This window comes from Podarcis liolepis (assembly GCF_965112155.1).
Source record: "Podarcis liolepis genome assembly, chromosome: 16".
Classification (NCBI taxonomy): domain Eukaryota; kingdom Metazoa; phylum Chordata; class Lepidosauria; order Squamata; family Lacertidae; genus Podarcis; species Podarcis liolepis.
The window spans coordinates 704529-730059 of NC_139567.1; the positions used below are offsets into that span (position 1 = coordinate 704529).

A 25531-nucleotide genomic window follows, 5' to 3' on the forward strand; every position below is an offset into this window, starting at 1 on the left:
CCTTGATTTCAGCAAGGCATTCGACAAGGTGCCCCATGATATTCTTGTAAAGAAGCTGGTAAAATGCGGACTTGACTATGCTACCACTTAGTGGATTTGTAACTGGCTGACTGACCGAACGAACGAACCCAAAGGGTGCTTATCAATGGTTCCTCTTCATCCTGGAGAAGAGTGACTAGTGGGGTGCCACAGGGTTCTGTCTTGGGCCCGGTCTTATTCAACATCTTTATCAACGACTTGGATGATGGACTCAAGGGCATCCTGTTCAAATTTGTAGATGACACCAAACTGGGAGGGGTGGCTAACACCCCAGAGGACAGGATCACACTTCAAAACGACCTTGACAGATTAGAGAACTGGGCCAAAACAAACAAGATGAACTTTAACAGGGAGAAATGTAAAGTATTGCACTTGGGCAAAAAAAATGAGAGGCACAAATACAAGATGGGTGACACCTGGCTTGAGAGCAGTACATGTGAAAAGGATCTAGGAGTCTTGGTTGACCACAAACTTGACATGAGCCAACAGTGTGACGCGGCAGCTAAAAAAGCCAATGCAATTCTGGGCTGCATCAATAGGAGTATAGCATCTAGATCAAGGGAAGTAATAGTGCCACTGTATTCTGCTCTGGTCAGACCTCACCTGGAGTACTGTGTCCAGTTCTGGGCACCACAGTTCAAGAAGGACACTGACAAACTGGAACGTGTCCAGAGGAGGGCAACCAAAATGGTCAAAGGCCTGGAAACGATGCCTTATGAGGAACGGCTAAGGGAGCTGGGCATGTTTAGCCTGGAGAAGAGGAGGTTAAGGGGTGATATGATAGCCATGTTCAAATATATAAAAGGATGTCACATAGAGGAGGGAGAAAGGTTGTTTTCTGCTGCTCCAGAGAAGCGGACACGGAGCAATGGATCCAAACTACAAGAAAGAAGATTCCACCTAAACATTAGGAAGAACTTCCTGACAGTAAGAGCTGTTCGACAGTGGAATTTGCTGCCAAGGAGTGTGGTGGAGTCTCCTTCTTTGGAGGCTTTTAAGCAGAGGCTTGACAACCATATGTCAGGAGTGCTCTGATGGTGTTTCCTGCTTGGCAGGGGGTTGGACTCGATGGCCCCTGTGGTCTCTTCCAACTCTATGATTCTATGATTCTACTTATTGGCAAATCCATACAAAAACAGTAATGGAAACTTTTGCTAAATTTATCTTTTCTGCTGCAAAGATTCATAAAAGGATTTGTCTGTTTAAGTGCAGTTTTGGTTGTTTTTCACTTTCTTATTTTATATATGTACTATATATTTTAACTCATGTTATGTTAGAAATAGTATTATTTTGTTTTTTTACAAGTCTGTGACTGTACAACAGAATCTGATTAATTGACTGGGTTTTTAAATGCCATGTATTAAATATTGTGATGGAGAAGAACCAGACGCACATTCCACTTACAGAACCATGCATACCTCCTGTGAATTTCAAAGAAGGACTTCCCAATGGATTATGTCTCATAGAATCATAGAGTTGGAAGAGACCACAAGGGCCATCGAGTCCAACCCCCTGCCAAGCAGGAAACACCATCAGAGCACTCCTGACATATGGTTGTCAAGCCTCTGCTTATGCCTCATGTCTCATGTTCATTAGTGTGAGGAATGATGCCTGCTTTTTCTGCTTCTAGCCCCGAAACATCTTGGGTCAGTCTATAAGCTCACTTAGATCATCTAGGGAAATTCAATTCATGGCAAGGCACCCCACAGAGCTTTAGTCTCTCAGCCATGCCGACCTTTCCATTGGCAAGCCCAAGGGGCTCAGTAATTTACACCACAGCGCCACCCGTGTCTCCCCCCCCCCCCGAGTTCGAATTTGCACAACGGGGTGAGCTCCTGTTGCTTTGTCCCAGCTCCTGGCAATCTAGCAGTTCGGAAGCACACTAGTGCAAGTAGATAAATAGGTACTGCTGCGGCGGGAAGGTAAATGGCATTTTCGTGCCCTCATCATGGTGTTTCGTTGCCCCGAAGCAGTTTAATCATGCTGGCCACATGACCCGGAAAGCTGTCTGCGGACAAACTCCGGCTCCCTCAGACTGAAGCAAGATGAGCTTTTAACTGGACTTAACTGTCCAGGGGTTCTTGACCTTTACCCTAGTCTCTCAGCCACATCAATGCTTTGAAAAGTCTCATATTCTTATTCACCACAGATGACCAGGTAGGTAGATATTCACAAACACGACTTCCATGGGCATCAAGCAGACCCTAGGCCTAGTGACATGGGCTTCTTCCAACAACTACACTAGAAAAAGAGGAATAGTCCCTGCGCCCACCAAGAGTGCTCTGCCTGCTTAGCTTTCAGACCCTGTCCCAACCCAAGACAGCGTCTTCCTCTCCGATTTCCTTCCTCACTCACTGTGATTGGAGGGCAAGTCCCAAAGCAAAGTCACAAAGAATCCCCCTGCTAAAGGGAAACTTTGAAGAGCTTATTATGAAACCACCACAAAGTTCAGGGCAACTATGAATTTGTCACATTTGCTTTCCCAAACAATGCGACATGGAATTTCTACCCTGGTGAGGCAGTTTTCAAATTCTCTGGCCAAACTACCCAGTGTGGTTCCTATGGACCTTCATGGGCTGACAGAGGATTGTGGGAGCAAATTATTGAGCACACATGAGAATACCCTCCCCTTCTGCCAGGGCCGGCTGCACCACCAGGCAGAGGAAGATGGCTGCCTCAGGTGCTGCTTCTTCCGCCTCAAAAAGGACAGCGGACACAGCTAGGTGGGCCTTGTGCCCCATCCTCAGAGCCAGCTGGTTGCCCGTAAAGTGGGGAGAGCACCTGCACCGGGCAGCAGAAGTGCAAGAGAGGGAGGCATTCTGGCACATGAAGAAAAGAAGAAGAAGAGTTTGGACTTGATACCCCGCGTTTCACTCCCCTTTAGGTGTCTCAAAGCGGCTCACAATCTCCTTTCCTTCCTCCCCCACAACAAACACTCTGTGAGGCAAGTGAGGCTGAGAGACTTCAGAGAAGTGTGACTGGCCCAAGGTCACCCAGCAGCTGCATGTGGAGGAGCGGAGACGTGAACCCGGTTCACCAGATTATGAGTCCATCCCTCTTAACCACTACACCATGCTGGCGTTGCGACTCATCTTAGCCGCCTCTGGACAGCCCACTAGCAAGACGTGAGGAGCATGGCTCTCTCCCGCTCCTGTTCCCAGTGCCTGGCATTCAGAGGCTTACCATGTCTGATACAAGAGGTCATATACAAGCATCATAATTAGCAGCTATTGGCAGCTTTGCCCTCCATTAATTCGTCTAACCCCCTTTCAAAGTCATCCAAGCCGGTGGCCGTCACCATTTCCTGAGGGACATAGGCACTGGGGGAGGGGGCTGGGTGCCCCAGGCCCCACAACGTTCCCCAAGAAGGGGCCAGGCAGCCACATTTTTTTCCGCTGGGGCCGTGTGTGCTGATATCAGATGCACATATGCATAAGGTCCTGGGGCCAAACTGGTGGGCCTGCTGAGGGAGGGGACTGCATGCTTTCATTATGCACTATATGTGTGTGTGTGTGTGAGAGAGAGAGAGACAGAACTTATTCCTATTTACTTTCTCCATCCCAGCTATATACATTTTCACATCTCTACTATTTCTCTCCCACTCCCCTACATGCCTTCCCCCCCACAAACAAAAAACCTCAAAACTAAACAATAAAAAACTAAAAACCCGACCTGACCACACTATCCAGTAAAATAAACAACAAAAGAAAAAAGACAACGTATATAATCCATTGAATGTAGAACAGGGTTGTGTAGAAGGTAAGTTTCTATCCTCATTAGACTTCCCCACCCACAATATTTGGTTGGGAGAACTCTGATCTTGAGACGGGCAGCAACAACGTGTGTCTAGCTTAGAACTTAAGACTCTAAGAAGAGCCTGGAGGGTCAAGCCAAAGGCCCACCTAGTCCAACATCCTGTTCTTTCAGGGGTCAATCAGATGCCCATGGGAAGCCCAGAAGCAGGACTTGAGCACAGCAGCACTTTGCCCACTTGCATTTCTCCAAAACTCGCTTTCAGAGGCTTACCGTCTCCAACAGAGGAGGCAATACATAGCTGTTGTGGCTGGAAGTCATTGGCATCCTTCTCCTGTGAATTTTTTTAATCCTCTTTTAAAGCCATCAGAGTTGATGGCTGTCACTGCCTCTTGTGGGAGCGTCCTGACTGGTGTCTCCTCCAAGCTGGCAAGATCCCTTCTCACTTAGCAATGCTGATATTTATCAGGGGCTTTGACCAAGAGCAGCTGCCATACAGCCAGAATCACAATTGGGGTATCCCAAGGGCATCTGCAACCATGGAGACAGAATGCTTGTTTAAACAGAAAAGAAAAGAAAACTGATACCCTCCATTTTTTGAAGGCAGAACTAAAAAGCTATAAATAAAAAGGTTTTCTTTTTTATAAAAAGTGTTGATATGATAAACATGCACAAGAAAGGAAGGATGTGGTCACACTCTGACAGACACAACCAGCAAGAGTTAAAATTAGTGCCTATGCCCCTGATGGGCACCAGACTCTTCTCAGCTTCACATGCAACAGCAAGAGGACAAAAGGTGACAGAAGCAACACAGGGCAGCTCTGGCCAGGGCCCTACAACTGGCAAAGCAGCCACAGCCCCAACAGTATTCCCACCCCCATCCCAGGAATCACTTTATGCAGAGAGCATCCTGAAAGGTCACCTGCGCAAGATCCTGAGGGGGAGGGAAACAACATTACATTGACAGAAGAACACCTGATAACATTGCACCTAGATGCACATGAAACTGAGGTGGTGCTCCAGAAACCTGCTAAAGGGCAAGAAACTACCAGAAGGAAGCAGATGGATAGAACAACTTGCTGCTTCAGTTGTCTGTGCACAAATGCACAGAGTATGGGAAACAAGCAAGACGAATTGAAGCTTTTAATACAACATGGCAAATATGACCTGGTAGGCATTACTGAAACCTGGTGGGACCCATGACTGGAATGTAGGGATTGAGGGGTATAACCTGTTCAAAAGGAATAGACAAAACAGGGAGGGAGGAGAAGTAGCAATATATGTAAAGAATGTGTACACTTGTGAAAAGGTCCATGACCTGGAACATGGAAAGCAGATTGAGATTACAGTGGTACCTCAGGTTAAGTACTTAATTCATTCTGGAGGTCCATTCATAACCTAAAACTGTTCTTAACCTGCAGCACTACTTTACCTAATGGGGCCTCCTGCTGCTGCCGCACCGCCGGAGCGCGATTTCTGTTCTTATCCTGAAGCAAAGTTTTTAACCCGAGGTATTATTTCTGGGTTAGCAGAGTCTGTAACCTGAAGTGTATGTAACCTGAAGCATATGTAACCCAAGGTACCACTGTATATGGGTAAAAACTTGGAAACCAAATCTCAAAAAATGGAAAAAGTGACTGAAGAATTGAAGGAAGAACAAGAGGTAATAAAGTGAAACATAAGAGGACTATCTGGCAGTCAGGACCAATTTGAGGACCAGCTTGCCCTTTTAGAAATGAGACAAAAATCTAATATTCTCTGAATAAGAGGTCTCCCAGAAAATGAGGGGGATCAGGACTTAATGACATATATAGCTAAGACATTTGCTGAGTGGCTGGAGGAGGATCAGTGGAAGGAATTATATAGAGCTGCTACCGGGTGTGGTCAGTCAGCTAAAGCTAGAAAGCAACCTGCAGACGGTTTGGTAATGTTTGTTTCAAAAAAAAAAAAAAAAAAGGACGCTATGGTCCCCAAAAAATATGAAAACAGACTCCAGGTGGATGGTAACCTGGTCACCATGTTTAAAGAGATCCCTTCCAGATTGCTTAAAAAATGCCAGAAATTCCATTACATAAGAACTACAGGTTGGCAAATGAAGATCCAGCTTGGGAATTCTGGCAAAAATGTGGTAAAGATTTTGACTTTGACAATCCATATAATGTACCAGAACCACTGGGAGCAGGAGGTGGAGCAGGGGAAGGACCAATAGTAGGAGCAATAGGAGGGGTGATAGATAAATTAAATAATCAAGACAAGGGGAAAGCATAGATAAGACTTAGAGAAAAAGACACAGTAAAAACATAATGGCATATTTAAAGGTTGTGCATTACAATGTAAATGGCTTAAACAATAATGCAAAAGGAACAAAATTCAACATGTAATTTTAAAACAAAATTTAGATGTAACTTGTCTTCAAGAAAAACATATTGCGAGTAAACATAAAAGAGTCCTAATTAATAAAAAATTAGGAATGGAATTCATACCAGCAGATTAAAAAAAAATGTGGAGTGGTCCTTAATATTAAACCAAAATTTGAGCCCAAACAAATGTTTAAAGCTGATCAAGGAAGAGTTATGGCGGTACAGATTGTAGTGCATGGTGAAAAAATCTTATTAATAGGAATTTATGCCCCTAATGAGAAAAAAGCAGAGTTTTATAAGAAATTGGAAACAGATTTAATGGAATTTGCAGATCAAAAAATTATACTGATGGGTGATCTGAATGGGGTCTGGTCGCTGGAAGTGGATAGAACAATTAGGAAGAAAGACACCAAAGAAAGCAAACTCCCAAAAACTTTTTTTGAAATGGTAGATAAATTTGATAAATATTTGGAGAAGCAAACATCTTAAGGATAAGGGATAACATAAGGGAGCTGGGCATGTTTAGCCTGGAGAAGAGGAGGTTAAGGGGTGATATGATAGCCATGTTCAAATATATAAAAGGATGTCACATAGAGGAGGGAGAAAGGTTGTTTTCTGCTGCTCCAGAGAAGCGGACACGGAGCAATGGATCCAAACTACATACAAGAAAGAAGATTCCACCTAAACATTAGGAAGAACTTCCTGACAGGGGGGCAGATGGGGGAAGCAGCGAGGCGGTCCCATGACTCCTTGCCTGGGACCAGCGGGGAGAGTAGGGGTCCTCCGTTGCCCACGCCCTCCTTGCACAGAAGGCTTTCGCGCAGAGAAGGTAGGCGGAGACTAGGCGTCAAGGAGCTTCTTTGCTGGAAGAAGTTTAAGAAACGCCCACTGACGGATTCTGCCAGCGACTGAGTCAGCCACGGGTGAGTGGCGTCTGGACAGATAAAATTTACTTAGGCAGCCAGGCCAGGCGTTCGCGCCCAGCCAGGGAGATAGTTGCCTGCTTACGCACGAGCAACCCCTTAGAAACCTTTACATTAGGAAATCATAAAGTATGGGAAAATATAAAGAACTATTAGAACAAAAAATGCCATGGTGGGTATCTGCAACAGAAGCAACTTCAGTTAAAAGAATAAATATGGAAAGCAGATGGCCTACATATAGAGAGCTGGGTACTAAAGGAGCTTGCAGATGTAATCTCAGAGCCTTTGTCTACGATTTTGAGAATTCTTGGAGAACAGATGAGGTCCCTGCAGATGTTATCCCCCATCTTCAAAAAAGGGGGGGGGAGAAAACCTAGGTAACTGCCGACCAATGAACTTGACATCAATACCAGGACAATAATAATACCAGCACAGATAATTAAACTGTTGGTCTGTGAGCACTTAGAAAAGTATGCTGTGATTACCAAGACCAGCATGAATTTATCAAAAACAAGTCACACCAGACAAATCTCATTTCTTTTTTTGATGAAGTTACAAGCTTGGTGGATCAGCTGAAAGGTCATCAACATGGGATAAAGCATCCCCTACCACTCTCTGGAAACCATTTGAATCAATTAAGTGACAGGGGGCAGACCATCCAAATCGGTCCCACCTCCCTGCAGAAGAGAAGGGTCGCAGAGAAGTCCAGTTGCCCCAGGAAGTAATCCGACCATGGCACTTCTTTTGTTTCACTTTTACTTTGTGTCAGATTACCCACATCTATAGAGGTGAACTCTAGGTCTAAGGCGACTGTGAGTTGGGCCAAGCTTATTCAGGGACAGCCACATGGAGGCCATGCTTTCCATGAAGTCCTGAGCAGCCCCTTGTAAGGTCATGTCAGCATGGATGTTTAAATCCCCATGGACAATCAAACTAGGTGTCTCCAGGAGAAAATCCGCCATGACTTGAAGCAGCTTGGGCAGGGAATCCTTGGTGCAGCGGGGAGGTCGGTACAGCAAAAGGAATCCTGTACTGTCCCGATTGCCCAACTTCCAGAACATACACTCAGAAAACTGGGTCTTCCCAATAGGATGCCCTGTGTAAATTAATGACTTCCTAAAAATCACTGCAACCCCCACTCCCCTGCCCATATGACCTGGGTTGCTGTGCGTAAGAGAAACCTGGTAGACAAGCAGCGGCAAGGACAGGCCCATCTGCTTCATCCAACGAAGTCTCTGTCACAAGCCTCCATCCACAATCAGGTCATGGAGGGCAGTGGTCTTATGAATCATTGACCTGGCATTGCGCAGCAGCACCTTCAGGTCATGTGTGTCTCTCTTGCTGATTCCAGTATCATTCCAGTCAAGACCAGACTCGAAGGCAGGGATAGTCCTCAAACAACGACTAAGCCTGTCTCCTCGGTGATGCCATGGTCTGGTCTTAGCGTGACCCCTCCTCCTGCCCGTAATCCCTGAGATCAGGTGTACCAGTGCATTCCGCCTTGTGGAACCTGCCCCAGCCATTCTGTTGTCTGGGGCCCACTCCCAGGCAGCCCTGACCCTCTCCCCTTAAGAGCGAAGTATAAATGATACAATAGCCAATAAAACAGTAGGGGGAGGAGAATAAAAAATACAATTATACCAAAACTAAACCAATCCAGAGCCCCAACCAAATACCCACCCCACCCCAACACAGCAAAAAACAAACAAACGCCCCCCCCCCAAACTTAAAACACCACTGACTGCGTAAGAACATTTCAAAATACATGGACACTTTGGAGCAGGGAAGCAACAGCAGAACACCTGCGTCATTGTGCCCCCCCAGCACTTCCCCAGGAGTTCGCTTCAGTGAGTCCAGCCCTACCCAATGGGCCCTGCAGTCCTCACTGCAGCCCCTCCATGACCGGAGTCTTAGGTCTACGGATGCAATGCCATTCCAGAAAGCTTGCACAACCCAGGCATGTTATCACAGGCATGACAAATTCTCCAGAGATTGTACATGGGGCACCAGGAGGCAATTAGCCTGAATGTTTTAGGAGTTCACCACAGTCTTAATTTCTTTGGCCAAAGTTAGACTCCAGCACATTGCATTCTGGAATGCACACAAAGGCTTTGGGTGCAACTGTTAGCTCCTCGGCTCACCAGATCTCTGAGCACCATCTGAGGTAGCACTGCCTTTTCCTGTACAGGAGGAGCTTGGTTAAGCGTGAACGATTTTCTTCCATCTCTCTCAGCAAAGTCCAGAAAGGAAGGAGCCTTAGCACTGCAGCAGCGGCACCACCCTAGCTCCATTAGAGCTTGTCAGCACTTCTTCATTACCACAGCCATTGTGTCACACTGTGGAAAGAGAACCCACTGAACAAGATGCTGCACACAAATGCAGAGAAGCACAGGCCTTGCCTTGGGAGCACTGAGCATCAGGAATGCGAGGTCTTGAACTACAGGCTTGGGAGTGGAGGCCAAGATCTGGTCTAAGGGATACATTACGCACTGTGTATCTTGCATCTCAGTGTGTGTGAGTCTGTAAAAAAACAGCAGATGCAAAGGGGCAGGGGTAGGATCGAGATCATGCCACACGTAGAGGGGAGCTAACCAGGGCTTGCTCCAGGTTTGAGGGGGACCCCAACATGGGGTTTTCCAGTGCTGAACCCTGCTGGTGGCAAGTGGTTCCATCCCTCCCATAGTTCAGTGGCAGAACATCTGCTTGGCATGCAGAAGATCCCAGGTTCAATCTCTGGCATCTGTGGGGGTGGGGTGGGTGAGAATGTCCCCTATCTGAAACCCTGGAGAGCCACTGCCTGTTGGTGCGGACAACGTTGAGCTAGATGGATCCATGATCTTCCTTGGCATGAGGCAGCCTCCTCTGTTCCACAGGCAGGAAGAGGGCAGGCAGGCCTTGCAAAGGAGTAAGAGCAGCAGCACTCTTTTGAAGAGTGACCGGCAGTGCGCTGCAGGCATTTGCCTGGGGCTCAAAGAAATGCTAGAGAAGTGGGCCCAGGGCAGCAGCACTCACAGCACAAGGATGCCACTGCAGACCAACCCTTTTGCCCTCCAGGAACTGAGTTATGGAGGGGGCACCCACCTTCCTTTCTGGTTTGTTTAGCTGCTTGTGCCAGATAGGATGGACACTATGCTTTATTGAGATAAGGTTTTTGGCTTACCTGTACGTGTGACTGTGGGCAGAGTGAAGCCTTTGGATACCCTCAGCTTAAATATTAGGAATTCCACTGTCTGCCTGGCCAACAATGCTTGGTCTCCTTCTGCTTGCTGCATTTCAGCTTCCAGCTCAAGCCAGTGACTGCAGAGAACCTGAGTTCATACCCCAGCCGACAGCCTGCTCCACAAGTGTACACAGACCTTGGCTGGTTTGGTCCCGACCTGCAGCCTTCTGCCTTAAAGCTGGACTATGAGTTCCAAAGCAGAACAGGGCACTGTCCTCCTGAGATGGTACAACTTCACTGCAGGCAACAAAACCATAGACAGCAGGCAACAAAACCACAGACTGCCCCTTATAGACAAAGCTCCATCCCACCAGAGGAAAAAGAACAAGCCCTTCTAGAGCACGTGGTACTGCCTCTCAGCACACCTTCCCCAAGGACAGACCAGAATAGATGGGGAGAAAGGCTGAGGCTGATAAGGAAGGAGCAGACAGACTTCTCACCCTGCTGCCGACTACCCAATTTTGGACCCAAGAGAATTCAAGTGATTTGTGTAATCTCTCCAGACACAAAAGCAGGCTTCTGTTTTTAACATCATAAGACTGTCTTCACGCTGCAAGATTTGCAGTTTCCAATTTTATTTTGCCACCTGGCTTACTAAGGGGGCCAACTGAAGACATGATTCAGTCAACCAGAGACCACTGACTGTGGCAGACTCCCAAAGGAATTTTGTCAGCACCATGTTTGTGTGTGTGTGTGTGTGTGTGCGTGCGTGTGTGTGCGTGTGTGTGCTCATTTTAAAATTCTGCCTTAAGAGTTCAATTTTACAACCAATGTGTGTTATGCAAATTAAGATAATTTGCATGCATCCTTTTATTTTGCATAAGGATTAGGTGTGGTTTTGTGTGTGCCAGTCAGGGACCTACAGAGGCACCGTGACTCCCCACCCCACCCCCGCACGCTTTGCCAGGTCATGCATTGCTAACACACTTTCACTGCCTGGAGGGCTACAAACTTGTACTGAAAGATTAGATTCTCAATATGCAATTTTTTTGTACAATAACAAACTACATTCCTGATCATTGAGCTGCAGAACATGCAGTGCCCTGTATAAAGTCTGGCTGCCGGAAGACCTAGAGGTAGTAACTTCTAGCTAAATTGATAATGGCAATTCCATTCATTTTGTTTAATTTACTGGATTTGTACCCTCCCTCTTAAAACAAAAGGGTTCACAAGACAAGAGAACTGGTGGAGATTGATTACAAGGAGGCAATATTTCCTGATTTCTACCTCTGCAAACGTTTTCAGACCCTTCTCTCTTCCATTTCCTCAGCTCTTGTACAATTAAAAGCAGCTGTAATATATTCCATCCTGGAAGTCACATGAAATAAGCAGATATATGCAAACACATCCTCCATTTCTAGATTCGGTTCTGGTTACAGATCTGCAATTACACGTGCTGCTGCAGAATCTGGATCCAAAGCTCATGTGATCCACACCTACTGTCTGAAGGCAGGCCCAGGGCCACCATGCACAAGCCTGACAAAAGGAAGGTGTGTCCCCAAGGTCACTTCCCCATTGGAACTTGGGTCATGAGTGGAGGACTGGCAAACAGGGGCCCAAACTGCTAAAGGCAGGAGACCACCAGGCTCCCAGCTGAAGCCTCCCATTCATTCCCTTGAAGACTCCTGCTGCAGGAACTGCCAGTAATAACATCTTACCTAAAAGACAAGCCCCCTGGTGCCCCAGCCATTCACTCCTGAAAGCTTTTGCGCAGAAGATGGGCTTTCTGAGTTCATAGCAAAAGTGACTACGGAGCTTGACATTTTGTAAAAAGGAGGAACCATATATTGTGTAAACCGGTTGCAGTAAATGATTTGTCATGCTCGTTGTGGGACCATTTTTTCACTTTGCATACTGAAGATAGAGGGGGGAAAGTTGGGAAACAAATGTACCATATCCTGAAATGCCTCTACAACTCCCAACATTCATAGTTATTGTCCACACTGCATGGGACTGATGGGAACTGTAGCCCACAAAATCTGAAGGGCACTACGCAGACTTTACCAACCACCACTCTTAGGTCACATCCGCAGCATCCATTCAAAGAACAGGACTTCCACCAAAGAATCCTGACAACTGCAGTTTACCCTCACAGTACTACAATTCCTGGAATCTTTAGCAAACTACAGTTCCCATGATTCTTTGGGGTTCAGTCACATACTTTGAACGTATGTTGTAGATGTGAACTATAGGCGGAGGAGAGGTTAGGGATGGAAGCTGGGACCTTTGGCACATAAAGCTCTACCAACAAGCTATAGTCCCGCTTGAAAAACAGCGCTTTTGCATGGGACCCATTCACACATTCATGCTGCTAGTCCCCATGTACATGAGGGGTGGGGCACCTCAGGCTCAGGGCTCCATGTGGCCCTCCAAGGATCCCTTTCTGGCCCTCAGGAGTCCTCCAAGACAAATGCCCTCCTAAGCTGCCCCCCCCGGCCTCACTCTGTACTTCTCTCAGTGCTGTTGGAAAATGTCCTTTAAGTCTGATAGCGTCTCTTCTACTTACTTACATATATATACACACATACTGCTATTTATAAAAAAAATCAGAGTGGTTAACAACAACCATACACAAAAGAATACCATGAACCCCATATAAAAATGTTTAAATCAGAAGTCAGTTAACAATTATGGGAAAAGGTATTCTTAATTTCCTGCAAAACCTGATGGAAGAGTAAAAGGTCTTTCACCAGGCATTCAGAAGTTGAAACAGAAGGCACTTGCGATGGGCTCAGAGAGCTGAAGGAACTCAAGCCCAACCAAATTTGCACTGGTATGCTAAACCTGTTTCTGGTCTCTGTCACTTCAGAATGCAGGAAAAGGTTCACTGCAAGAAAGGGGATCTCAGCTTTGCCCTTGTAGAACACAGCAGGGAGAGCATTGGAATGAAACTAGAGCAGCTTGGCTCTCCCTATGGTTGGCTCTGGCGCCACCTCCTGTGGGCCTCCCTGCCTTCTGACCCACCCGTCCCAAAGGGCATCACAGCCCCAGGAAACCACTAGCCATGAAGTTCACCTTGGGTCATGCTCAGTCTAACCTACCTCACATGGGTGCTGTGAAGGAAAAACAGCGGGGGAGAACCATGCATTGCCTTAAGCTCCCTGGAGAAATAAATGTTGTAAATAAATAAAACAATTTAAAAAAAATCTCCCCCATTCTCCCCACAACATTAATTTTCCAGAGGAAGTGGGTTGGGGGTTTTTCATTCAGAGGAATATTCAAATCATGGAACAGCCTGGAAATAAGACAGTCCTCAGAAGAGGACAGGTTTGTAGCCTTTGCCTCTCAGCAACTTGGGTTATTACACCAGACTGCCTTTCCTTCAGGTGGCTGAAGGGGCCAGCCCTAGATGTGAAGGCCCTGCTACAAGTACCACAACCTTTGGGTGATTAAATTGTGGCCGAGATGATGCTTCTTGTAGTCAACTAGTCACTGACTGTAGCCCTTGGGATCAGCTGAGAAGACAAGTCCAACCTCCCGGTCTGACCTGGGAGAATTATCTCCCTCCCTCCCTCCCTCCCCCTCTGCACCTCTCCTTCTCTCTCTCTGGCATAAGCTTCTCCCATCTATGGATTCAGGACGGAATAAAACGAAGCACAAACTCAGCACTTTCCAGCCTTCTCACAACAACTTTGCAAGGCAAGTCGGTCTTCTTATCCCCTCTATGAGGAGAGACACGTGTTTGAGAGAGTGGGTCTCACTTCAAGGTATCCAGCTAGAAGGTATTCAGCTAGTTATGGCAAGAAATGAGATTCAATAAGTCTTCCCATTTTGAAGGCTGTGCCATCTTCGTATATATTATCTCAGTAATTTTCTACAGCAACCTGAGTATTAAGGACCTCATGGTGCTATGTGGGACTGCTGGAATTGGGAGAGCAGAGCAGAGGAAACCTCACAATTGTTATGAATCACAACCCAAAGGCACACTGTGGCCCAAATAGCCTCATCCCCACTTTGGTGAGACTGTGTCTTAACTGCTCATTTGCTTATACAAATTTTGAGGGACTAGAGTGCTGAATATTAAGGTTGAGCAAGGATAAATTTATGGGGGGGGGGAGAACACACTTAATTTAAAATAATTACAAGGCTAAAATTAATAGATCCTCAATTATTTCTGGCAGAACACAAATGCTGAGGCACCATAACTAAAACTATTATTAGGACAACCATCTGAGAGGGATGTTGGTTTTGAATATTGTGGTATTACTGCATTTGCAAACTCCCCCCCCCCCCTTTTCCAGAAGATTTAACTTGCAGCACACCAAGCTGGGTAGCCCATCAGCTAGGTTATAGCAGCCCACCAAGGGCTCGATAGACCACCCAATTCTCCTGCCTGCCTGTGAATGCAGGAAGGGGCGGGGGAGGCAGGGGCAGGAGGAAGTGTTACAACCAGCCACAAGCGATAGCTGGTCAGCTGTGTTTAGCTTGCTTGGTGCGGTATTAAAAAGAGCCTGGATCAGGCCATGGCAGCCAAGAGCTCTCTCCCCCTCTTTGGCAGACATGGCATTCAAGGGCATCTCACAGGGGAGGGAGAACAGGGTCATATCCTGACCAGTGGCCATGGACAGCCTTATCCTCCAGGAATTGGTCTAGTTCTTTTACAGACTTCCAAGGTGGTAACTATCACCATATTCCGTAAGAGCAATTTACATAGTTCAACTATGCATGGTGAATAGAACTTATTTCTTTTGTTTGTCTTGAATCTCCCAATATTCAGCTTCGCAAGATGGCCCCGTTAGGTCCTAGTATGATGAGAGAGGGAGAAAAACTTCTCTCTATCCAAAGTGGGGCCAAAGAGCAGGGGCGGATTTATGTATAAGCTAAACAAGCTATAGCTTAGGGCCCCACTCTCTTGGGGGGCCCCAAAAAAATAAAGGGAAAAAACTGGATGTACATTTCCAAAATATAAGATAAAAAATGAATAAAATAAAACCTACATACAGCAAGAGTGTTTTGTAGACTCCTATGATGTAAGTCATGGGCCCCACCTGCTCGCCTGCTCCCTAAAATATCACTGGTTTGCTCCTTTCTATATATAGGTTGTCTACATTCTGCATGTGCAAATGGCTTTAGATACCTATTAGGTCCATAAATTACCATACAGCATATATTCAACACAAAAAACAGTGACAATTTGTTGCTGACAAAGGGCAGCTGGACATATAAAGGGCCCTTCAGCAGCAGAAGGCCTCATCAAACCTAGATCCTGCCCTGCCAAAGAGTCAGCGTTTTCCTTCTCCTGTGGCAGCGGCTGTTCCTTGAAGATGGCTGCAGGGCCTCTCTAGTCACTCAGCAGAACACCAGCCACATTTGGCTGCTCCTTTCCTTGCGCTCTTCCATTGCAGCTGGGCATTACAAGAATGCCGTTACAAAGGGGGCTAATGCCTACTTTTCTCCTCCCTGCCCATCTCTTTTCCTTTTGTGTCATGTCTTTTACATTTTAAGTCTGATGGCAGCGTTTGTCTGTCAGCCAGTACAGACCATGCTGAGCTACATGGGCGCAATGATCTGGAGTCTGTATACGACAGCTGCTTACATCCTATTTTTGATATTTGTCAGCCACTCTGGGAACCTTTTTCAGCTAAAGAGCTGCTAAAAAATTGTTTCTTCCTACACACATCAACCTTTAAGGTGCTGTAATGCTCTGCAGTTCAAATGGCCACCAACTGGCAGAGCTGCTTAGCGTAGGGGAAGACCCTTCACACAGCGGTTTAGCAAGCCATGGTGTGGAGTGATAGAACAACCCGGACCTCAACTCCCTGCAATGCAGAAATATGCACCCATATGGGGATCAGCACCTTGCCCTCACCAACTGGGCTCACTGGCAACCGCATGGCCACTCCTTAAAAAGGGCTTGGGCTTTTGGGCTTGGGGTGAGCAGGTGAAGGGATAGGCAAGAAGGTAGGTGAGCTGGGAGGGAGGGGCTTTGGTTGGGGTGGGGGAAAGACAAAAGGGTGGGCAGGGCTGGCAGGCAGAGACCTCAGCCCCTATACAATGATATATAAAATTATCCACAATGCCCTTCAGGACAGTGTGAGAAATTCAAATGGCAGCCTCCAGTTGGAGTCTCTCTCTCTCTCTCTCTCTCTTTTTTAAAAGATATTTATTAAAGTTTCAGCATATTACAAAAATAAGAGAAAAAAGTAAAAAAAAAAACACAAAAAATGAAAATACAAAGTAAAAACAGTTAAAAACAAATCAGTCTTTCCATATCTTATCTTTCATTTACTTGTTTCCCTGACCTCCTCACACCTCCCTTTTTTGCATTCCAATTCAATTAGTTAATTCAGCAAATCCTTTCCCTCTTTAATTTTATCTTAATCTTTTATCTTAATATATTATAACTTTAGGTTATCACCTGTTAACAATCCATTTTTACATATTCCTTTATAATATTGCTGCTAAAAACCACTTAACTGCAATCCAACATCATTCTAACATTCATTAATTCCTCCAGTTGGAGTCTCAGAGCCAACATTTAAGTCTCTCAACATGGCATTTCCCCAGGACATTGCAAGTAAATAAAACAGTGTCTGTTTGTGTCCTAGCACCCCCCATGTGTCCTGCTCTCTCCCCCCATTGCTGCCTGCTACTACCACAACCACCAGGTTAGCCTGCCAGAGATCCCTGCAATGTAAGAGGGGGCCCACCAGCAGGTATTTTGCTAACAGCGCCCTCAAACCTGGAGCAACACCTGAGTACAGACACATAAATGCAATCTCAGTGAGAACAAGGACAAAAATGAGCCATTCCTGCAGCACACACAGCCTGGCAATGCTAAGCTGCATAGATGCGACACCTTGAACACACCTCTGAAGCAAATTTTTTCCCTCCAAGAATTCTGAGCAGTTTGGTTTACCTCTCACTGAGCTACCATTCCCAGCACCCTTAAACAAACTACAGTGCCTGTAATTCCTTGGGGGGCAAATGCACAAGTAAACAAGCCACACCCTAAGAAAGAAAAAATATTGTTTCCCTGTTCTGGCAAGGCATTCAACCCTCCAGCGATAGAAAGGCTGTTTTGTATGAGCCAAGCAGCTTGATGGACCCTTATTTTTCAGAACCTCATCCCCTGGGAAGGCTGCCAAGTTCCTCTGTGCTTGCAGTCTACATAGCTTCCTCTTTGGGTGTTCACAAAGCACATGCTGACTTACATTGTGTGTAAGAGGAAGGCACAGCAGAAAAATCCCTTTTCAATAAAGCGGGGAAGGGACAAGGACCACTGATGCAGAAGAGATCCAGACAATGGACATTACAGAGTATCTTGTGAATCAAAATACATATCTGAAGAGGAAAAGCCAACTTTGGCTGTGCACACACCATACATTAGAATGCATTTAAAGCACATTTTCACCTCCAAAGAATCCTGGGAACTGTTAGTTTGTTAAAGGTGCTGGGAACTGCAGCTCTGTGAAGGGTAAATTATAATTTCCAGGATTGTTTTTTGGATGGGAGAGGAAAATGTGCTTTAAATCCAGGGCACCTTTGCAGCCCTCATCACTGTAGCTCCTCAACCTCAACTCATGCCAAGACATGTTTCCAAATCTGAGGAACAGGCAAAGAGGTGATGATCCATGCTGAGATTTTCTGATGTTCCTGTATAAGAGCTTCTGCAGTATTTATGGTTGCCAAGGCTCTTCTTACGGCAGGCTTCTGAAACATTTGTAAGGTAGGCAGAATTTTAACAAGGGAAGCTTTTGTCTGGCATGGAGATGAAAAAGAGACGAGCTTCAGCTATGGAGTATTCTGCCTCTAATGTAGGGGCAGACGAGCCTTTCCATGAAGGAATGTGGTAACATTAACAGTGCTCAATAAGTAGCCAAAGAAAAAAGCATCCACTCTATTTTTGTTTGTTTGCAACCATTTTAAGAGCTGATGCAGCATAATAGTTCCAGTTAAAATATCTTGTCACAGGATTGCTTTAGGCAAACCAGCAGCTTCCTTCCCCATCTGCAATACAAGGATAACACCAAAACTAGCCGGACGATATAGGGGAGGTGCTTTGAATATTTGAAGCAAACTAACAGAAAAGCTAAGTATCCTGAATCCAATCATATGTTCTCCAATTATTCCAAGGAACTTAAATATAATGAAGAATACTTGAGCCTGGGAAATAATGGGTAGGTGGGGGATACAGTTTGCACGATTTTATTGACCATAAGCACAAAGATGCAGAACCCCATCCCCAGATTGGGTAACCTCTGTCCCACAGCTAATACCTTTCACTCAAACACCCAGTGCACAGAGGATTCTGCAATTACCCACAGAGAGACCTGTTTGCAACATGCTCTAGTGAATGTCCAAATCACATTTCACTCCAGCCCAATACACACCAAGCAGTCATAAAAAGAAGAAGCAAGCCTTATTTTCTCTGGTTCTGGTTAAGCCCCACCCTGTCGCACCCTAGGGAAAAGTCAAGGGTTGGCTTCCCCAAGCTGGGCTCTCCATAATTTCTCCACAACAGCTCCAATCCGCATGCCTGCGCCAGCTGAGCTGAGGGGAACCTGGAGGGCACCAGGTTTCGCAGGGCTGCATGGTGGTCCTTTCACATTATCCAAGTTCACAAATACTTTGTGGTGGGAGAATAAAAAGCCACAAGGATGCATCCCAATACATCTGGCAGCAAACTCAAGAGGATCTGCTTGCAGGCTTCCCATAGGCATCTGGTTGGCCACCGAGAGAGCACATGATGAGCCACATGAGCTTCAGGCCTGATCCAGCAGGACTCTGTTTCCTTTCTTAAGAGGGCAGAGTTCAAATCTCTATACAGCTCAATGGATGACCTTGGACCAGCCACCTTCCTCTTTCTCTCTCCTTTCTCTGGTTAAAGATAACATGGGACAGTGTGTAGGTGCCCCAAGTGTCCTAGAGCAGGGTTGGCCAACTCCCAAGAGATTGTCATTGACAAAGACTGGCAGTGATCTACCCCCTTTTGGGGGGTTCAGGTCAAACTTGTTGATCTGCTTTTAGGGAGGAGGGAAAGCCCATTGGGGGGGTGTAAAGGGCCAAAATGTTGAGCTTTTTTTAAGGGAGCCAAAGTTGTTCAGCTTCTTTGGGGGAGCCACTGATCTACCAGTGATCTACCCACAGATGTCAGACATCCAGTGATTTTCCAGTAGATCACAATCTACCTGTTGGATGTGCCTGTCCTAGAAGATGAGTGGAATACAAATGCAATAGAGAAACTGTTTCTGGGAGGTTTCAAGGCACAGACTTTCTATTTTGGCGCAATCAGCATCCAGGACAGCAACTTTTATTTCAGATGAACAGCAGTAACAAAGCTAAAGAGATACCAATGGGAACAGAGAATGCATTTTATTGAGTAGAAAAATAGACATTGCAATGGATTTTTAATACTAGTAGCGCTAATGAAGAGGTGGAGAGGTCCTCATTTGAAGAGTCTACTTTCTCTTGTTCTTTATATAAAACTCTCCATGGACCATAGATGCAATAGCAAAACACTTCTATGGTGCTTTCTGTGGGGGCCTCCCAATGTAGGCTTACTGGTGCAAATGGGTTTTTAGGTAAAGACTCCTGACCATTAGGTCCAGTCATGACCGACTCTGTTTTTTTTTATATATATAAAAAAATTTATTGGTTTTTCACCTTTTATAAAGACAAATACACACAAAAAAGACAAAAGACAAAAACATGTATAGTTTCAGAAAATCCTACTTTCTTAGCCTTGTTCCCTGACTTCCCCCCACCCCCCTTCATGCATCCCACTTCCCAAAATTGTGTCAGCAAATTGGTATTTCTCTTCTTAATCATCTTAAAGTTTATAAATACAAGTAAAATAAATTTTTCTAAGTTGGACTCAGATTCTCTTCCATTGATTTCCCAATTTGTCTTAAATAAAAGTCATATTAACTAAACCCAAAGGTCTTGAGTGTTTTTAGAATTCTAAATAAAAAAATTCCTTCCAGTAGCACCTTAAAGACCAACTAAGTTAGTTCTTGGTATGAGCTTTCGTGTGCATGCACACTTGTGTATCTGAAGAAGTGTGCATGCACACGAAAGCTCATACCAAGAACTAACTTAGTTGGTCTTTAAGGTGCTACTGGAAGGAATTTTTTTATTTTGACTATGGCAGACCAACACGGCTACCTATCTACTTTAGAATTCTATTCTTCCCTCCCTCCCATCCCCGGTTTTCGTCCCTTCCCAATACATGTCCAAAATATCAGTTCTTAGCCTGGGTTTCTCACGTCCGAGGCTTTCAAATCTCTTTCAGTCCCTCTCCGCCGGTCTTGTTGGTAATCCTTTATGTCGGCCATCGAATCTCGAAAAAATTCTGTCACCATCCAACCATTTTCTCCTCCCACAAGGGCATTTGGAAGCAGCTGCTGGAAAATTTCCACAAAGTCTGCATCTTCAGAGTCAAAGTCAAAGTGGAGGACCCCATCATATTTCTTTATTTTAAGCTCCTGTATTCCATAAGCTCCCGGGGCCTCCTCCTTCATCTTTTGCATCTTTCGCAGATTTGTGGTAGATGTAATCCAAAGGTCTCCTTGTTTATATTCCACAGATGCCAACTTCTGGTTGGTGCTTTCCAACTTTACTTTCTCTTTTTCTTGTTTAGTCTCTTCCACTTCTTTAGATATCATTTCCAATTCAGCTGTGGATTCTTTCTCATCCAGGTCCTCAATACATTCAGCAGAGCTGCTTGTTCCAGAAGTCAAGGTCATGAGTTGTTTATTCATAGCCAGACTCTGCTCTTGTAAGATTCCCACCAAGTGAAACATTCTTTCGATTTCCACCAGTAACTTTCCATCCACAGCCATTGTAATTTCACAGACTTCCCCCTAGAGGGAATCTGGTTACTTGGTAATCTTTCTCCAACAATCCTCCAACTTATTGTTATTACTTTGTTTCCAACAATTTTAACTCAATTGTAACTCATTTTAGTCCAGAGGGATCTTAAATAGCAATTTTTCCACTCAAACTGTCCGTTTGACAGCTTTGACAGCTGTCAAACTCCGCACCTCTTCCACAAGCTCAAGGGCAGGACGCTCCCGGGCCCGGGAGGGGGGGGGGGTTGTTTACAACAGAAAGAAAGCTTTCAACACTCCACTCTCCAGCTCAAAGTTTCTTTTTACCAAATCTTGGAAGTTAATGTCTTTTTCAACTCACCCCGCAAAGGGTAGGCACTCCAGCTTAGTTCTTAATTCGTTGCTTTAGATCGTCTGCAAGAAGGGGGGGTGCGGACTTCCTTTTAGTACACCCCCCGGTCGTCTCAAATTCACGGAATAATATTCATAAAGTCCAATTTCGTTTTACTCACGGGTTATTCTTTTCAGTCCGAATTTCAAGGAAGGGAATCAGCGCTCTCCAGTCATGGCTCGCGGCTGCGCTCAACCAAGGTAGCGATCGACTCTCAGCACCACGCCGCCCTCCGTATCCTCTCCGCAGCCTTTAAAAAGGCTCTTCGTGAATCGGGGGGCGCTTAAGGTGCCCGCCGAGTCTTCAGTCCGCAGGCTTCAGCGCCTGCGGTTTTTGAGGGTCCCCGCGTCGCCGGCGCGGCAAGACCCGTCCTCAGTTGAGCCGATTCCCTCCGCAGCTCGGAGGGAATCCGCCATTTCCAGATCGCGCCAACCCGGAAGTCCAGTCATGACCGACTCTGGGGTTGTGGCGCTCATCTCGTTTTACTGGCCGAGGGAGCCGGCATACAGCTTCCGGGTCATGTGGCCAGCATGACTAAGCTGCTTCTGGTGAACCAGAGCAGCACACGGAAATGCCGTTTACCTTCCCTCTGGAGCGGTACCTATTTATCTACTTGCACTTTGACGTGCTTTCGAACTGCTAGGTTGGCAGGAGCAGGGACTGAGCAACGGGAGCTCACCCCGTCGCGGGAATTCAAACCGCCGACCTTCTGATCGGCAAGTCCTAGGCTCTGTGGTTTAACCCACAGTGCCACCCGCATCCCAAAATGGGTTTTTAAGATACCACAAACAGGCCATTTGTGACAGGTTTTGCTTTGTTTTTACTTATTACATTTCCAGCACAAAGTGTAAATCGGGATTGGGTGGGGTGGCCAGGCTAGCATTTTAATGCAAAATCATGCTGCACTGCAAAAAAACTTAAACAGATGAGGAGCACCAACCCCCACAATAAACATGAAGCCTCCTCAGGCTGTGTGTGCCCTTTTAAACTCCATGACTGTGATGTCTATTATGGTGTGGATGTATTTATCCAAGCAGAGAAAGACTGGGGCTCAGTGACAGAACACCCGCTTGGCATGCAGAAGGCACCCTCTTCAATTCCCAGGAAGGGCTGAGAAAGACTCCTGTAGGAAACCCCTCACAGTCCATGCAAAGGGTTTGGAGTTTTAAGACCTGGGACCCACCTTGAGCTGAAACAGGCTTTTCCCCCCTATTGGTCTGACTCAATACAAGGTAACATCCTATGTTCTTCAGGATGGAATACACACACACACATTTTGACATACTTTGTGTGAATCATCTTTACAACAACCCTGGAAAGTAGGCCAGTATTATCATGTGCCTATTGCAAATGAAGCAACTTAGTTGGCTTGCAGTCAAGTTAAAATTCGGACCTGGGACCTCCCACTCCTCTCAGCCATCACCAAATCCCAGCACCCATCTTGAGCTGCCCCACAAAGGCAGTGTGTGACCTTGAGCTTCTTAAGGCGAGATCCCCTGGGAGCACCACCCTTGCTTCTCAGCCGCAGACTGGGCTCGGAACTCTTCTAAGAAGTAAGGTAAGAACATTAGAAGAGCCCTGGTGGATCAGGCTGGTGGCCCAACAGGTCCAGCATCTTGTTCTCACTGTGGCCACCCAGATGCCCCTGGGAAGAACGCAAGCAGACCAAAGCCCAACAGCTCCCGCCCTCCCACCCTGGGATGCCCAACAACTGGCATTCAGAAGCACTTCTGCCTCCCATAGTGAGGGAGAGCATATTTCACCAGGGTTAACAGCCACTGAGATCCTCCACAAATTGGTCTAATCCTCTTTGAACACAGTTAAAGGTCTGGAGAGGAGACAGAACTCAGTTGCTGTTTTAAAGGATGCCTTGGCCCGACGCAAAGGGCAGCCGAAAGGGACACACACCCCCCCCCTCGCCTAGTGCCAAAGCGCAGCACAGCCGCTCTTCCCGGGACTTCCAGAGACGCTGCATGGAAAGGAATGATCCGTCTGCACGCGGACGTGGGAGGAAAGTCGCATTGAACTCGCGGGGTGTGAGCGTTTACTTCGGAGGCTGCAAAAACTCCGACTGCAAGTTTCTTGCATTTTCTTAGCCCACTAAGACTGTACGCGGGGAGCGTGGATCCGCAACGGGAGTTCCATGATGTCGCATTCATACACGCCGACTTGGGAGTCGGGACCATTGGCGTTCCCAGGGCTTACTTCTGAGTAAAGACGCAAAGAGCCCCGCCACGCGTGCTTGGGCTTCTTTTCAAAAAGCTTTTCCCGTCCCTTTGACCTAGAAACTTCTTCTAGTGAGGAACTTGGTGCCCTCGTTGTCCCGGTGATCCCAGCACATGCCCAGAGGCCCTCTCGCTTCTTGGCCCGGTGCCTCGGCCTTCCGGACAGGTACCGGGCTGAGCCCCAGCGGGCGGCCGCTTCTGGGAGCATCGGGCCGTCCCAAGCGCCCCGTCCTCCCCGCGAAGGGCACCCCCCGCCCCGGCCCCCTCGGCTGTGCGCGTCCCTCGCGGCCTCCGCCCGCCCGCCCGCGCCTGTTGCGCGCCTGCTCCCGCGCCCGGCACTCACCCAGCTGCGTCTCTGGCCGGCGCGCCCCGGACATGGCCCGCGACACTCGGAGGCGGCGCGGCCGCGAGCAGCTCCCGTCGCGCCTCGGCAGCGCCTCTTTTTTCCGGGTTGCTGCTGGTTCCCGGAGCCAAAGCCAGCCCCGGATGTGAGTGCCGGGTGCGCCGAGAGCGCCCGCAGAGGCTTGCCGTCGCCTGCGCGCCGGCCCGCCCGGCCGCCCATCCTCCGGGGTGCGGCGGCGGCGGCGAGAGCGAGCGCTCCGTCGGAGCGGGAGCCGGGGGGGGGGGCTCACCTGGGCATCCTCGGCGGGGCGCGAGCGCGCGCAAAGAAGACCAGGCGGCCGCCGACAACAAGCGGACCCTGCTCAAGTTGCAAAGTTGCAAACCAAACAGAAACCCAAAGTTCCTCTGCCTTTAACCGTAGCCCGGAAAGAAGAAAGGCGTGCGTGTTCGGTAGAGCAAAACCCCCTGCCATAAGCAGGGCCGACTTCTGAAGAAACGCGCAGATGATCGGGCTAAGCAAAGTGCCCGGTCCTGCTGGGAAAAAGCCCCACGGAGCCGAGCGGGAGTTACCCTCTTTGTTGCCACTCCGTTGGGGGAGTCACTAGCAACTCCTAAGCATGGATTGGGTATCAAGACGGCGGCTTGCTCTTGCCATTAATTCTGCCTGCAAAGGAAATATGCATTAATTACATGCATGTCCTGCCTTTCCACCAAAGAGCTGGGAGTGCTGTACATTGTTTCCCCCTTCCCTTTTCATATGTACAACAAGCCTGCAAGGTAGGCCAGGCTGAGAGAGAATTACCAGCTCATGGCCACTTCATGTCTGAATGGACAAGGATTTGAACCTGGATCTCCAGTGGCCTTGTTCCAGCCACTGTGCCATGTTTACTTTCAAATGCTTAGCATTTTTGTTGTTGTTTTTGAATCTGCAAAGTGATTTACATATTTTATTTTTTGCCCTATCACAACACATGGGATCCACTCTCCTTCCTTCACCATCTCCAAAACTGGAGAGAGTGGGACCCATACCATATTTTTGGTGTGGGGAGAGCGCCTGGGAGGGGGGCGGGCGGTGGAGAGATGGCATTGCATAACGTTGTCCTTTGTGCTATGTTGAATGCAACCCCTGGCAGATAAATCAGAAAAGTCAGAATTATACAACCACACTACATCAGTGGGAGAGACTCTGTGACCCTCCTGAAGTTGCTAGACTCCCAACTCCTATCATCCCTGGCTCTTGGTGATGCTGGCAATGGCTGATGAGAGTTGGAGTCCAGCCACATCCAGAAGAACAAACATTGCTCCACCTTATCCAATCTGGTGCCCTCCAGATTTTTGGGACTCCTACTCTTATCAGCCATAGCCAGCATAGCCAATGATCAGGGATGATGGGACTAGTAGTCAAAAACCTCTTGAGGCACCAGTTTGGGAAAGGCTACTGCAGATAGTGGCTTTGGGGCCAATATTAGGGATATGATAAGGTCATGGCAATTTTTGAACTTTTCA

General features: G+C 47.0%; 1 protein-coding gene across 2 annotated transcripts in view; it reads right to left on the minus strand.

The window, feature by feature from the left end:
- The window catches only part of PLEKHA2 (pleckstrin homology domain containing A2), a 91489-nt gene extending 67317 nt beyond the window's left edge, over positions 1-24172 (minus strand). The window contains exon 1 of one of the 2 annotated variants that reach the window (XM_083480652.1): positions 24027-24172. The gene's annotated coding sequence lies outside the window, so the exon portion shown is untranslated. The remainder of the gene's footprint in view (positions 1-24026) is intronic. The other variant, XM_083480653.1, reaches the window with a different exon arrangement.
- Positions 24173-25531: the final 1359 nt, after the last annotated feature.